Source organism: Toxorhynchites rutilus, chromosome 1, assembly GCF_029784135.1.
Source record: "Toxorhynchites rutilus septentrionalis strain SRP chromosome 1, ASM2978413v1, whole genome shotgun sequence".
Taxonomy (NCBI): domain Eukaryota; kingdom Metazoa; phylum Arthropoda; class Insecta; order Diptera; family Culicidae; genus Toxorhynchites; species Toxorhynchites rutilus.
Window position 1 is genome coordinate 88,402,252 of NC_073744.1, and position 15,267 is coordinate 88,417,518.

The following is a 15,267-nucleotide window of genomic DNA, read 5'->3' on the forward strand; positions in this document are numbered from 1 at the left end:
TGAAAGAGTTTATTTGAATGTTTTCTATCAATGTAACACTGTGACCAAATATGTTTCAATCAAGTGCTATTAACAGATGGTTATCGAGTTAGCATTAACCACTGGTGGGCTTCCAGTATCGAGGAAAATGTGGAAATATCTAACCGTTACTGAAAATAATCTGCCAGTTCATCTGGGAATTTAAAAATACATTCATGTGAAAGAGTTTATTTTAATGTTTTCTAACCATATAACACAGCGATCAAATACATTTGATTTTGTAATTTTTCAACCTAGTGTAATTAGCAGGAAAGATTCTGAAGATTATCCTTCCCCATCAGTAGGATATTTCCGTATCCAATATTGTATGCGTACGCAATCGATTATTGCTCAGTCGCCGAAAGTTTAGAGCTCAGAGAGTTCATTCCCCTCTAGTTTGCCTTCCAAATTGCCATCGTAAACCACACCTTCTCTCGATTCAATCACACACAAAAAGCATACTTAAGCGATATTCTGGTGGTGAGACACATTCATTTTTCGTGAGGACATCGACAAGACAACATCGTTGCCTAACGTGCTGGAGGAGGTGGACGGCAAAGGATCGACACATACACGCGCAGAATTCTTTCCGTTTGGATGCCATTCAGCATCGAGAAAGTTCCGGAAAGATCTAATCATTGCTGAAAAATAATCTGCCAGTTCCTCTGGGAATTTAAAAATACATTCATGTGAAAGAGTTTATTTGAATGTTTTCTATCAATGTAACACTGTGACCAAATATGTTTCAATCAAGTGCTATTAACAGATGGTTATCGAGTTAGCATTAACCACTGGTGGGCTTCCAGTATCGAGGAAATATCTAATCGTTACTGAAAATAATCTGCCAGTTCCCCTGGGAATTTAAAAATACATTCATGTGAAAGAGTTTATTTGAATGTTTTCTATCAATGTAACACTGTGACCAAATATGTTTCAATCAAGTGCTATTAACAGATGGTTATCGAGTTAGCATTAACCACTGGTGGGCTTCCAGTATCGAGGAAAATGTGGAAATATCTAATCGTTACTGAAAATAATCTGCCAGTTCATCTGGGAATTTAAAAATACATTCATGTGAAAGAGTTTATTTTAATGTTTTCTAACCATATAACACAGCGATCAAATACATTTGATTTTGTAATTTTTCAACCTAGTGTAATTAGCAGGAAAGATTCTGAAGATTATCCTTCCCCATCAGTAGGATATTTCCGTATCCAATATTGTATGCGTACGCAATCGATTATTGCTCAGTCGCCGAAAGTTTAGAGCTCAGAGAGTTCATTCCCCTCTAGTTTGCCTTCCAAATTGCCATCGTAAACCACACCTTCTCTCGATTCAATCACACACAAAAAGCATACTTAAGCGATATTCTGGTGGTGAGACACATTCATTTTTCGTGAGGACATCGACAAGACAACATCGTTGCCTAACGTGCTGGAGGAGGTGGACGGCAAAGGATCGACACATACACGCGCAGAATTCTTTCCGTTTGGATGCCATTCAGCATCGAGAAAGTTCCGGAAAGATCTAATCATTGCTGAAAAATAATCTGCCAGTTCCTCTGGGAATTTAAAAATACATTCATGTGAAAGAGTTTATTTGAATGTTTTCTATCAATGTAACACTGTGACCAAATATGTTTCAATCAAGTGCTATTAACAGATGGTTATCGAGTTAGCATTAACCACTGGTGGGCTTCCAGTATCGAGGAAATATCTAATCGTTACTGAAAATAATCTGCCAGTTCCCCTGGGAATTTAAAAATACATTCATGTGAAAGAGTTTATTTGAATGTTTTCTATCAATGTAACACTGTGACCAAATATGTTACAATCAAGTGCTATTAACAGATGGTTATCGAGTTAGCATTAACCACTGGTGGGCTTCCAGTATCGAGGAAAATGTGGAAATATCTAATCGTTACTGAAAATAATCTGCCAGTTCATCTGGGAATTTAAAAATACATTCATGTGAAAGAGTTTATTTTAATGTTTTCTATCCATATAACACAGCGATCAAATACATTTGATTTTGTAATTTTTCAACCAAGTGTAATTAGCAGGAAAGCTTCTGAAAATTATCCTTCCCCATCAGTAGGATATTTCCGTATCCAATATTGTATGCGTACGCAATCGATTATTGCTCAGTCGCCGAAAGTTTAGAGCTCAGAGAGTTCATTCCCCTCTAGTTTGCCTTCCAAATTGCCATCGTAAACCACACCTTCTCTCGATTCAATCACACACAAAAAGCATACTTAAGCGATATTCTGGTGGTGAGACACATTCATTTTTCGTGAGGACATCGACAAGACAACATCGTTGCCTAACGTGCTGGAGGAGGTGGACGGCGAAGGATCGACACATACACGCGCAGAATTCTTTCCGTTTGGATGCCATTCAGCATCGAGAAAGTTCCGGAAAGATCTAATCATTGCTGAAAAATAATCTGCCAGTTCCTCTGGGAATTTAATAATACATTCATGTGAAAGAGTTTATTTGAATGTTTTCTATCAATGTAACACTGTGACCAAATATGTTTCAATCAAGTGCTATTAACAGATGGTTATCGAGTTAGCATTAACCACTGGTGGGCTTCCAGTATCGAGGAAATATCTAATCGTTACTGAAAATAATCTGCCAGTTCATCTGGGAATTTAAAAATACATTCATGTGAAAGAGTTTATTTTAATGTTTTCTATCCATATAACACAGCGATCAAATACATTTGATTTTGTAATTTTTCAACCAAGTGTAATTAGCAGGAAAGCTTCTGAAAATTATCCTTCCCCATCAGTAGGATATTTCCGTATCCAATATTGTATGCGTACGCAATCGATTATTGCTCAGTCGCCGAAAGTTTAGAGCTCAGAGAGTTCATTCCCCTCTAGTTTGCCTTCCAAATTGCCATCGTAAACCACACCTTCTCTCGATTCAATCACACACAAAAAGCATACTTAAGCGATATTCTGGTGGTGAGACACATTCATTTTTCGTGAGGACATCGACAAGACAACATCGTTGCCTAACGTGCTGGAGGAGGTGGACGGCGAAGGATCGACACATACACGCGCAGAATTCTTTCCGTTTGGATGCCATTCAGCATCGAGAAAGTTCCGGAAAGATCTAATCATTGCTGAAAAATAATCTGCCAGTTCCTCTGGGAATTTAATAATACATTCATGTGAAAGAGTTTATTTGAATGTTTTCTATCAATGTAACACTGTGACCAAATATGTTTCAATCAAGTGCTATTAACAGATGGTTATCGAGTTAGCATTAACCACTGGTGGGCTTCCAGTATCGAGGAAATATCTAATCGTTACTGAAAATAATCTGCCAGTTCATCTGGGAATTTAAAAATACATTCATGTGAAAGAGTTTATTTTAATGTTTTCTATCCATGTAACACTGTGACCAAATATTTTTCAATCAAGTACTATTAACAGGTGGTTATCGAGTTAGTATTAACCACTGGTGGGCTTCCAGTATCGAGGAAAATGTGGAAATATCTAATCGTTGCTGGAAAACTAATCTGCCAGTTTCCCTTGGAATTGAAAATTACATTCAAGCGAAAGAGTTTATTTTAATGTTTTCTATCCATAAAATATCCATATAATACATTTGGGTTTGTGATTTGTCAATCAAGTACAGTTAGCAGGAAAGCTTCTGAAGATTATTCTTCAGAACAAGGCCTCCAACGTAACGCTCTCGTTTTCGAAGTCCCCCAAATATTAATTTATTCATTCATTCAGAATGGATTTAGATTCAACTTCAAACAAATGATCTCTAAATCAACGATAGTCCTACGTTACCCTTGCGGTTATACCATAGATATAACCCACTTCCTGTTTTTTATTCACTCAGTGTCGCACTAGGTTCGCCCGAAAGCTGTTAGTTTCGCACTGAGATATTTCACGGGTTGGCACTCGGGTTCACCAACACAACTATACTGAACTGTCAAGTTCCGAGTATTGTTTTGGAAAATCTAAGAATAAAGACTATGAAAATGGAAAACATGCTGCTTTTGCTTTTGTATTATTGGAATCGTAATCCAATTCGGATTCTGATTTTGAAGAGTATATTCGAGTAGACGGCATTAAGCTACGTGTGCTTTCATTGGGAGGCGAAAATAACGATGGATATTCAGGTGGAATAAACCTGCTTTATTATGAATGAAAATTTACTTTCACGTATCAAATATTTATTTTATGTGATGAAATAAGAGGGTTTTTACGATATCGCCAAAACATATTGAACGAAAACTGTGTTTAATGATGATTTTATATTATAATAGTAATTATTTGTGGAACAAACAGGAAATGCATCGACAAATGGTTAAGTGAGTGTCAGAACTACATGTGTTAGGTAATCAAACAATATGAAGTAAAAATTTTCATTCAAACTTTTATATTTTTACACTGCACTTGGCCCTTCTTATCTGATAGAGAATAATTTACCTCCCAAGCACTAATATCGCCACCAGACGTCGACACTGTACATTTGTCGTCGCAAATATAAACAAATCAGAGTATTTTTTTTACCTCCCAAGCACTAATATTGCCACCAGACGTCGACACTGTACATTTGTCGTCGCAAATATAAACAAATCAGACTTTATAACGCACACCAACAAACCACCGTATTCGTGAAACTGAAAACGTTTTTTTATTACAGAGTCAGTTTGGCACTGACTCAGTTTTAAAAACGAATTCGCTAATAGTCTACTCCGTTTGCATGAATTGAGGTGCATGTAGCAACTTATTCTGCTCGTTGATATGTATTCTGCTCGTTGATATGTAGACTTGAATTTCAGCTGGCTCCTGGATTAAGCAGACCCATGTTGTTTGAGGAAGTTACATTTGTCGTCAGAGTTGGCGCGCTCTATCTCGAAGGAAGTCCACTCGAGTCCTGAAGATCCATTCGCACCGTTATAACACCGAAACGACGTACCGATTCACCCATTGGTACCGTTCGAATGTGCAACTTTTGAACCTCAATTATACCAAAAATAACCGAATTTTTGATTGCAAGAGCCTGATCGGCATTTAGTGAGCACATATGATTTACTTCTTTCACGTTGACATTCGAGAAAACCAACTTGTTGTTAGAACTGTAAATATCGGTTAGGCAATCAGAACAGGCGAACACGTTTGTTGTCGAGTGACCGGAAAATTTTCAGAAGTCAGCTGGATTCCAAGCGTAACTTTCTTTGGTCTATTACTCTGTTGGTATTTTTCTCCATGACGAAGTAGAACATTGAACCGTCTTCGAGTGCGCACAATAAATAAGAGATACCCTCAAAGTAACCCATCAAAATAGAGCGAAGAATTGGTTCTAAAATAAAAAACAAACAATAAATTCATTTTTTCCGAGATGTTTCTCATAATCATACCTCCTCCGAGTTTCTCAGTGTGAACAAATTCAAGATTAGGTATGCGAAGGATGCAAACATAGATATCGGTCCAAAAACCTACTGCAACCAGTTTCGAACGGCTGTAGCTTTCATTCATGGGTGAGTGTGATAGTGCTGAGGGAAAAGAACGTTATTATTGTGAACATGTGCAATTAGGCAGTTACACACAAGCTGGCATGAATTTCACGCGACCACGCCAATGCGCTTATCATCCGGCGGATTCCATTCACATACTATCGATTTGTTATCACATTAGATCAATCGTGCTGTCATTGGAGTAACACGATAAATTTGCCTATAATCGACATTCGCGCAACAAAATGTCTGTAGGAAATCGGGAACTTTCGGTTTTTTTTCTGTTTCTTCCTCCGATAAAGACTGTACACAATGCTCCTAATCGAAAACAAAAGTGTAAACATAAAAAAACATCTGTCATCGATGTCGATGAAGCAGTTTGCTCAAGTAAATCTAGTACACAGAAATACGGCCGTAAATGAGGATAGCTTTTTCTATGACGACGTATCCCACCCGACGAATGAATATACGGATACGGCCGTAAATGAGAATAAGGGTGATTGTCGAGACGGGCTAAATCGAACAGGAAGCCGAAACGCTAATTAATAGAAAATGGAAAGCTCTTTTGCTGATGCACGTAAACAACAACGAAAAACGAAGTAAACAACACTTTTATAATTCCGATTGCCATAAAAGGTTGTTTGGATGCTCCGTAAGAAAATCCTCGCGGACGGAGGTGTGATGAAGGACCATCACCCTTATCATAGTTTTCGAACGAATAGGATACGTACGCAAATCCCATCCTTGTTTTCGTACGAGTCATTCGTCGTATTTTCAATTTACAGTCGTACTAGATCAAGTTATTGGTTTACTACTTTATCGACATCGTTGACAGTCACTAGGTGTTTACGTTTACAATGTCAAATGCAAATTCTCAGGAAAAACCAACAGACCGGTAACCTGATGAAAAACAACGTTGAGAATGCAACTGATCCACCACAAATGCAACAACAGCAACGATCAACCCAACAGCCGCGCTATTCATTCCAACGTAAGCTTCAGTTCCATACCCAATTCATAATGCAGAACGCTTCACTCCTTAAAAAACTGCAGGATCAACGCAAAACGCTTTGTGATCAGAACAGTCGAATTGCTGCCGCTGTGATTAACAACGGTGAACCAAATGCAGCTGTGCAGCAATTCATACAAACATGCAGCGAAGTCTTTTGGTTCTTAGTCAAACTGCTAACCGGCCGGTGATATATTTCTACACATTTCTCGGCAAAGCCGACTGCAGGAGCAACTACCTTCCGTCACGCACAAATTTTGTCAACAGAAATGTGGTGGTCCCATGAGCGCTAGAACATCTTAGGAAGCATCGAATTTCACAGATCAATTATTACATGTTACGAGAGAACCGGATTCTTACAATGCATTTACCAGTGCAGAAAAGGTTATCTCTTGCAACATTCAAATTTAATGTTGTTTTGTACTATATATTGCCGTTATTTATATGATCACATTTTTATATGTTTGTGGATGTGGATGCTTTTTCTTTTATTACCTTTTATAATAACGTGCTTCGTTTCATCATTGTCATATGTTTAATGCAAGCGGAATTTTAGATACAAATTCTCACTGTCAGATTTATATCTTGCAAAATTGCATCGATGGATTTGTTGTTAGGTTTTCCCATCAGGTATATTAAAGGGTGTGTCACATCAAATTGCATCACGGAAAAAACGCTGTAGAAATTCGCCCAGTAGACCGATCCTTTTGAAATTTTTAGACAGTAAAATAAAAACTATTAACCAACTTTTGGTATTTTCCATTTTTCATACTTCGAGCCCAAGCCCGTATGCTCGTACCTTCCTCTTTACCCCGTCCATAAGGTTCTGTACAACGTCAGGTTGTAGTTTTTTTTTAACAGAAAACCATTTTCTCTTGAAGTCCGCCTCCGATTTGACAACTTTTGGGTTCTTCCGGAGGGCCTGCTTCATAATCGCCCAATATTTCTCTATTGGGCAAAGCTCCGGCGCGTTGGGCGGGTTCATTTCCTTTGGCACGAATGTGACCCCGTTGGCTTCGTACCACTCCAACACGTCCTTTGAATAGTGGCACGAAGCGAGATCCGGCCAGAAGATGGTCGAGCCCTCGTGCTGCTTCAATAGTGGTAGTAAGCGCTTCTGTAGGCACTCCTTAAGGTAAACCTACCCGTTTACCGTGCCGGTCATCACGAAGGGGGCGCTCCGCTTTCCGCAAGAGCAGATCGCTTGCCACACCATGTACTTTTTGGCAAACTTGGATAGTTTCTGTATGCGAATCTCCTCCGGAACGCTGAATTTGTCCTCTGCGGAGAAGAACAACAGGCCCGGCAGCTGACGAAAGTCCGCTTTGACGTAGGTTTCGTCGTCCATTACCAGGCAATGCGGCTTCGTCAGCATTTCGGTGTACAGCTTCCGGGCTCGCGTCTTCCCCACCATGTTTTGCCTTTCGTCGCGGTTTGGAGCCTTCTGAACCTTGTATGTACGCAGGCCCTCCCGCTGCTTGGTTCGCTGGACGAATGAACTTGACAAATTCAGCTTATTGGCGACATCCCGGACCGAACTTCTCGGATCACGTCTAAACTGCTTAACTACGCGCTTGTGATCTTTTTCACTGACGGAGCATCCATTTTTGCCGTTCTTCACCTTCCGGTCGATGGTTAGGTTCTCGAAGTATCGTTTTAGTACTCTGCTGACCGTGGATTGGACGATTCCCAGCATCTTACCGATGTCCCGATGTGACAACTCCGGATTCTCGAAATGAGTGCACAGGATTAATTCACGACGCTCTTTTTCGTTCGACGACATTTTTCCAAATTTACGAAAAATTGACAGTGAAGCATGGCCAACGTGATCTATACACTCTTATCTGATTTTAAAGCGAAAGCTGAAGATATAATTCCTAAAAATTAAATTTCTACAGCGTTTTTTCCGTGATGCAATTTGATGTGACACACCCTTTAGTATGAGACGATTGTTTATAAATTATAGGAACGAATGTTTATTCTTTTTTTCGCTTTGTTATTTTTTGAGATTGCAATTGGTAAATATTTTTCGGAAAAGCCGTTGTTTACCCTCACCACCAGCAAGCGTTAGCATCTCGTATATTGCCTAAAAACTGGCTCAACTATTTTCATATGAAGCTTTTACCCTTAGCTTCGCGTTCGAGATCTCGAGGAGAAATCGAAAAGTGGTCTCGATGGGCACGCTACCCTACGGAGGTCGGCATATTCGTCGGAAAATTTCTCCAGGAGTTGGACGGCACCCGGAACAGATTTGCTCACGTCGATTTTTCGATGGTATGCTTGATCTTAGGAAGATCCGGACGATAGTGGCGGCACATATTCGCCCAAATGGTCGCCCACTCCAATGCACACTGGCTTCAGTTGGAAACCACCACCAACTTCAGTTGCACCAACAGCAGCAACAGGTACAGCTGGTCATTCTAATGAGGTTCCTCTGTTGTCATCTGCAGATGGAAATGGTCTTTCAGGTCTGCTAAGTGATGAAAGCTACGGTGGAGGTGTCATAATAGATTCGCTTGAGGCGGAGCTCAAGAAAGGCATCACACTGCAGGATCAGCTCGAGCGAAAGAAACTGTCGAATAAGAATGAGTAATATGATCGCATTCGGAAGAGTCAACTAACCTATTCATTCATTCGCAGGGTCGATAATGGCAAGTCCGATAAAAAGATGCGAACGCTAGGAAATATCCAACATGATTAATGAGTTGATTCATTAATAAACTTTTTTAGAAAAGTGTTTAATTTCTCATTTCTACGACCGCTTCCTTCTTAGTTCCATCCACGTCGATCCGCAACCCTAATGCATCGTACATTTATTCCCGAATTAAATCCAGAAAACTTTCTACAAGGTCTCCATCAAGAAATCCCTCGCAACGTTCCGTTCTTATTTCGGTGTGGAAACTAAGCAAATACGAATAATCAATTCTGCCAACAGATTCGTTTGATATCCCATCCTTTTCCTGAACAAATATGTCACCCTACTAAACTCGAGTAGACCGCGAGTAATCGGTTTTCTACCTTACTTACCTTAGATTTAGAAAATGTTTATGTATAGTAATAAAAATATAATTAAGAATTCGGCTCCTTTAAACTTATGTAACTGAGCCTGTAAAAATAAACGAATTTAATAAAAGAAAAAACAGATTTGTTTATGTCAGTCAAACTTTCTTGTAACATTCGAAGAAATTTATAGTTCATAATCAGGTGGTATTCGTGTGACCAGATCAATTGCACCGCTGATTATGCCAAATAGCACACAGGCCGTTGTCGGCGTCGTTCGCTCACCGATGTTGTGCATCACGAGCGAACCGTGGCGGAATATATTCATCATATCACTGAGATGGGATTAAGCTACCTCTGGTATTTGCTGTCGTTGCGCCCCTTCAAATAAATACAAAAATTGTTCAGATGATAAACCGAGCTACGGAAATCCTACTTACCCATCTTTTAGGCAAACGAATACATTGTTGCTGTTATCCGCCCCGAGGAAGGCACCGTCTGTTCAGAAAGAACGTTACTTTGAGGAGGACAAGTGATTGCATTAATCTAGCTTACCCCAAATTTTACAATATAATGCCAACACATTATTGAAATGGCTACATTCAAGTCGCAAATCCTTATCATCAGTCCATTCATGCAATAGTACTTTTTATTTGAGGCTAGCCAATACTCGGCCGTTGAACTCAACGAGGGAATAGCACGCACCCTTGATGTCCTTCTCGCTAACTTCTCGCTAGTGATAGATGATAATCCTTCTTACTTTGGGTTCTAGTTCCTCTGGATTGACCAATGCTGTGCCGACAATGTAAAAGTATTCGAATCGTTACACAACTACACCGAAATCAGTGACATAGTATACTCCGTTTGCATGAATTGAGTTGCATGTAGCACCTCGAACGTATTCTGCTCGTTGATATGTAGATTTGAATTTCAGCTTCTTAGCCGAACTTGGCATTGCTGGCTCCTGGATTAAGCAGACCCATGTTGTTTGAGGAAGTTACATTTGTCGTCAGAGTTGGCGCGCTCTGTCTCGAAGGAGTCAGTCCACTCGAGTCCTGAAGATCCATTCGCACCGTTATAACACCGAAACAACGTACCGACTCACCCATTGGTACCGTTCGAATGTGCAACTTTTGAACCTCATCAATTATACCAAAAATAACAGAATTTTTGATTGCAAGAGTCTGATCGGCATTTAGTGAGCACATATGATTTACTTCTTTCACGTTGACATTCGAGAAAACCAACTTGTTGTTAGAACTGTAAATATCGGTTAGGCAATCAGAACAGGTGAACACGTTTGTTTTCGAAAGTGACCGGAAAATTTTCAGAAGTCAGCTGGATTCCAAGCGTAACTTTCTTTTGTCTATTACTCTGTTGGTATTTTTCTCCATGACGAAGTAGAACATTGAACCATCTTCGAGTGCGCACAATAAATAAGAGATACCCTCAAAATAATCCATCAAAATAGAGCGAAGAATTGGTTCTAAAATAAAAAAACAAACAATAAATCCATTTTTTTCCGAGATGTTTCTCATAATCATACCTCCTCCGAGTTTCTCAGTGCGAACAAATTCAAGATTAGGTATGCGAAGGATGCAAACATAGATATCGGTCCAAAAACCTACTGCAACCAGTTTCGAACGGCTGGAGCTTTCATTCATGGGTGAGTGTGATAGTGCTGATGGAAAAGAACGTTATTATTGTGAACATGTGCAATTAGCCGTTTCATACCTCTTTTGCACCAACTTGTCTGCTTTAATTGCGATGTAATGTCGTAGGCAGTTCCACACAAGCTGGCATGAATTTGACGCGACTACGCCAATGCGCTTATCATCCGGCGGATTCCATTCACATACTATTGATTTGTTATCACATTAGATCAATCGTGCTGTCATTGGAGTAACACGACAAATTTGCCTATAATCGACATTCGCACAACAAAATGTCTGTAGGAAATCGGAAACTTCGGTTTTATTTCTGTTTCTTCTTCTGATAAAGACTGTACACAATGCTCCTAATCGAAAACAAAAGTGTAAAAATAAAAAAAAACATCTGTCATCGATGTCGATGAAGCAGTTTGCTCAAGTAAATCTAGTACACAGAAATACGGCCGTAAATGAGGATAGCTTTTTCTATGACGACGTATCGCATCCGACGAATGAATATACGGATACGGCCGTAAATGAGAATAAGGGTGCATATACGACTACACACGGATGAGAATGTGAAATCTTTTTTTTTTTTGTTTTATAAACATTGACTGGTAATCTATTTCAGAGAAAAAACATTGAAATTCAAAAATTGTGAAAAATGTTTTTGTTCGAAGTACGAACTCAAATTGCAAGTTGAAACTCATATAGGTTAGTTAAAACGAGGGCTATTCAATAATCCATTCAGCAGAATCATCCCATTGCAGGTGAACGTCCCTATCCTTGTCCATATTGTCCGAACACGTTTAATCGTTCTACAACGCTTGAAGGAAACATTCGAACTCATGCGGGTTGGTAAAATAGGTTTTACTACAATGGATAGGTTTCAGCAGAGTTATTGATTTGCAGGTGATTGTCCCTATTCATGTTCGCAGTGTCCAAAAGAGTTTCAGCCATCCAAAAGCACATTCAAACTCATACTGGTTAGTAAAATATGTCTTTTTTTTACAATGAACCATTCAACAGTCATTCTTTTGCAGGTGAATGTAATTGCACACACATATGTTGACCCGCGCTCGGATCGCCTTGAACTCCATTTTGGCCGAATCTGGTCAAACAGACATTCCTATTGAGAAAATTTGGCGCTTGAATGAATTTCAATATGGTGGATTAATTGCAGCAGAATATGGTACAGGTTTTTATTCGGCGTTGTAACTTTGATGTACCGAACATGAATCTGGATCATGCTTCTATTATCATGATATGAATATAGAGAATCGATCTGCATGGCCTTAGGAAATAGAAACTACTGAGAAGAGAACGTAAATAATAACAGAATATATAATTCTAATAAGTCACACCCTTCACTTCCAACAATATGTGAATAAGAGTTTGGGTCTCGAAAATGAATTTAGAGGCGAATGAACTGAAAAGTTTAAAGCCTCTTTAATTCAACATCATCATCGAAAATGAATCGCCATGTTATTCAATTGGTATAAAGTTTCCAGATTCATGCATCAACAGTCTGGACACACGCACGCACGCCTTGCAGTGACAATATACTGCCATCAACACTTCATCTGAATTTACCATAAGTAAAACCAAACCGGGTTAATTGAGATTATGAACTAATGAAGTTGTGGGGACACGAACCGATAGGATAAAAAAAGGCGAACGAATTAGTCTAATAAATATTAACTTTTCTTTATTAGCGTTTGCGTCCGTTCTCTTTATTGTTCACAAGTTAACTGGAGTGGTATCACATGTATGAGGTGTGCGGTGTGCAATGTTTGTATGACAAGGTGTGTATCTTATTGATAATAATAAGGTGTGTGTAGCCACAGTTGCCCTTCCAGTTACATCAGAAACCGGACACGGTGGCCAGATGATGTAACTTTTGTCAATTTGTCCTCGTTTGGGTGGTTGCTGATATCCTTATTGCAAATATAAGCCGGCTTGAGACGGTCAATTGAGATGGTTTGGTTTTTACCTGCGACAAGCACTTCGAAACTTTTATCGCCACGCTTGATAACTTCATAAGGTCCGTCATATGGGCGCTGAAGGGAACGTTTCACTGCGTCGACACGAACGAAAACATGACTGCATTTCTTTAATTCGCTGTGCACAAATACACTAGGCTTTGCATGATGGGTTGTTATTGGAGGTCGAAGTTCGGCAAAGGCTTCATGAAGCTGTTTAGTGAACTCGGTTCGATCGATGTCAACCGCTGGAGGATCGAACAACTCTCCTGGTACTCTTAAAACTTGGCCATACACTAATTCGGCTACGGAACAGCCAACGTCTTCACGATAAGCGGTACGTAGTCCAAGAAGTACGATGGGTAGCTGCTCACTCCAATTATGCTTCCCTTTGCACATCAGTGCTGCTTTTAATGTTCGATGCATACGTTCAACAATCCCATTTGCCTGTGGGTGGTACGCTGTTGTGCGAATATGATTTGAACCTAAAGTATATGTCAACTCTCTAAACAATTCGGACTCAAATTGACGTCCTTGATCCGAGGTTATGGTTTCCGGGGTTCCGAATCGGGCGATCCACTCAGATGTCAGCATTCTAGCAACTAATGGTGCCGTCATATCTGGTAGTGGAATGGCTTCAGGTCATCGGGTAAAGCGGTCCACGATTGTAAGAAGATACCTACTCCCTTTTGATGGCGGAAGAGGACCGACGAGGTCAATATGAATGTGCCGAAACCTTGATTTCGGAGGATCAAATGTGCCAAGAGGAGCGAAGGTATGTCGATTTACCTTTGATGCTTGACAATCGACGCAGCTACGAACAAATTCGTTGATATCTTTGTTCATAGATGGCCATACGAATTTCTCGGAAATCAGTCGCCTAGTCCCCTTTGCACCAAGATGTGCCATGCCATGGAAGTGTCGCAGCAAGCTTAGCCGATGTTTTTCTGGAATGAAAGGACGTACTTTATTGTTTGTTGACACGTCGCAATAGATCGGTCGGGAGAGATGCGGTGTTCGAAAAGGTTCAAATTTGAGACTGGATGACTCCATGAGCTTTTTTAGTTCTTCGTCGTGTTCCTGGTCATCGGCAATCGCTGTCCAATCAATAGACGTCACGGTTTCTATCCAAGACATCGTGTCTGCTACAGTGTTTTCCAGACCGCTAATATGTCGTATATCAGTTGTAAATTGGGAAATGAAGCGGAGATGACGTTCTTCGTGGGGCAATCTGCTTGATGAATTTGTAACTATTGCATGCGTAAGCGGTTTATGATCTGTGTAAATGACGAATTCGCGGCCCTCTAGAAAATATCGAAAATGCTTCACAGTCATCTTCATCGCAGTCAGCTCACGGCCAAATGCCGAATAATTTCGTTGTGAGTTAGCGAATTTCCAAGCGGTTGGCACGTTGTACCCGATAATTGCTGCAGTACCGCCCCCGCAGACGTATTAGAGGCATCGATCATAAGAGCTAATGACTTGGTCGAATCTGGATAGTAAAGCAATGTAGCTTCTGCTAAGGATCTTCTGCAACGCTCAAATGCAGACTTGGAAGAGTCAGTCCACTGGACAATTCTAGTGTCGTTTTTTCTGTTATCCGGTATTAGCCCACGAAGTTCTGCCTGCATATCGACTGCCCTTGGGATGAAACGCTTATATACGTTGATCAGAGCCAAAAATCTTCGCAATTCTCTGACCGTAGTGGGAAGTTTGTAGTCAGCTACAGCCTGAACGCGAGATGGCAACGGCCTGATTCCATCTCGGTCGATTATATAACCAAGAAATTCCACCTGCGACAGAGCGAATCTGCTTTTCGATAGGTTTATCACCAGACCGTTCTGCTGAAGTCTGCGAAACACTTCCTCGACGTGCTGTTTGTGTTCCTCGGGTGATGATGATGCGATGCACATGTCGTCGATGAAAACAACGACATAATCCAAATCACCGAAAATTTTATTCATAAAACGCTGGAACGTTTGACTTGCGTTGCAGAGGCCGAACTGCATTCGAGTGAACTCATAGAGTCCAAAAGGAGTAATCACGGCTGTTTTCGGGATATCGGTTTCTTCCACTGGAATCTGGTGGTATGCACGTTCCATGTCTAGAGTAGTAAAAATTT

General features: G+C 40.2%; 2 pseudogenes; both read right to left on the reverse strand.

The window, feature by feature from the left end:
• Positions 1-4,326: 4,326 nt before the first annotated feature.
• Positions 4,327-7,463, reverse strand: LOC129763088 (DNA damage-binding protein 1-like; annotated as a pseudogene).
• A 1,923-nt stretch (positions 7,464-9,386) lies between these two features.
• LOC129761149 (DNA damage-binding protein 1-like) lies at positions 9,387-13,763 on the reverse strand (annotated as a pseudogene).
• Between the last annotated feature and the right edge of the window lie 1,504 nt (positions 13,764-15,267).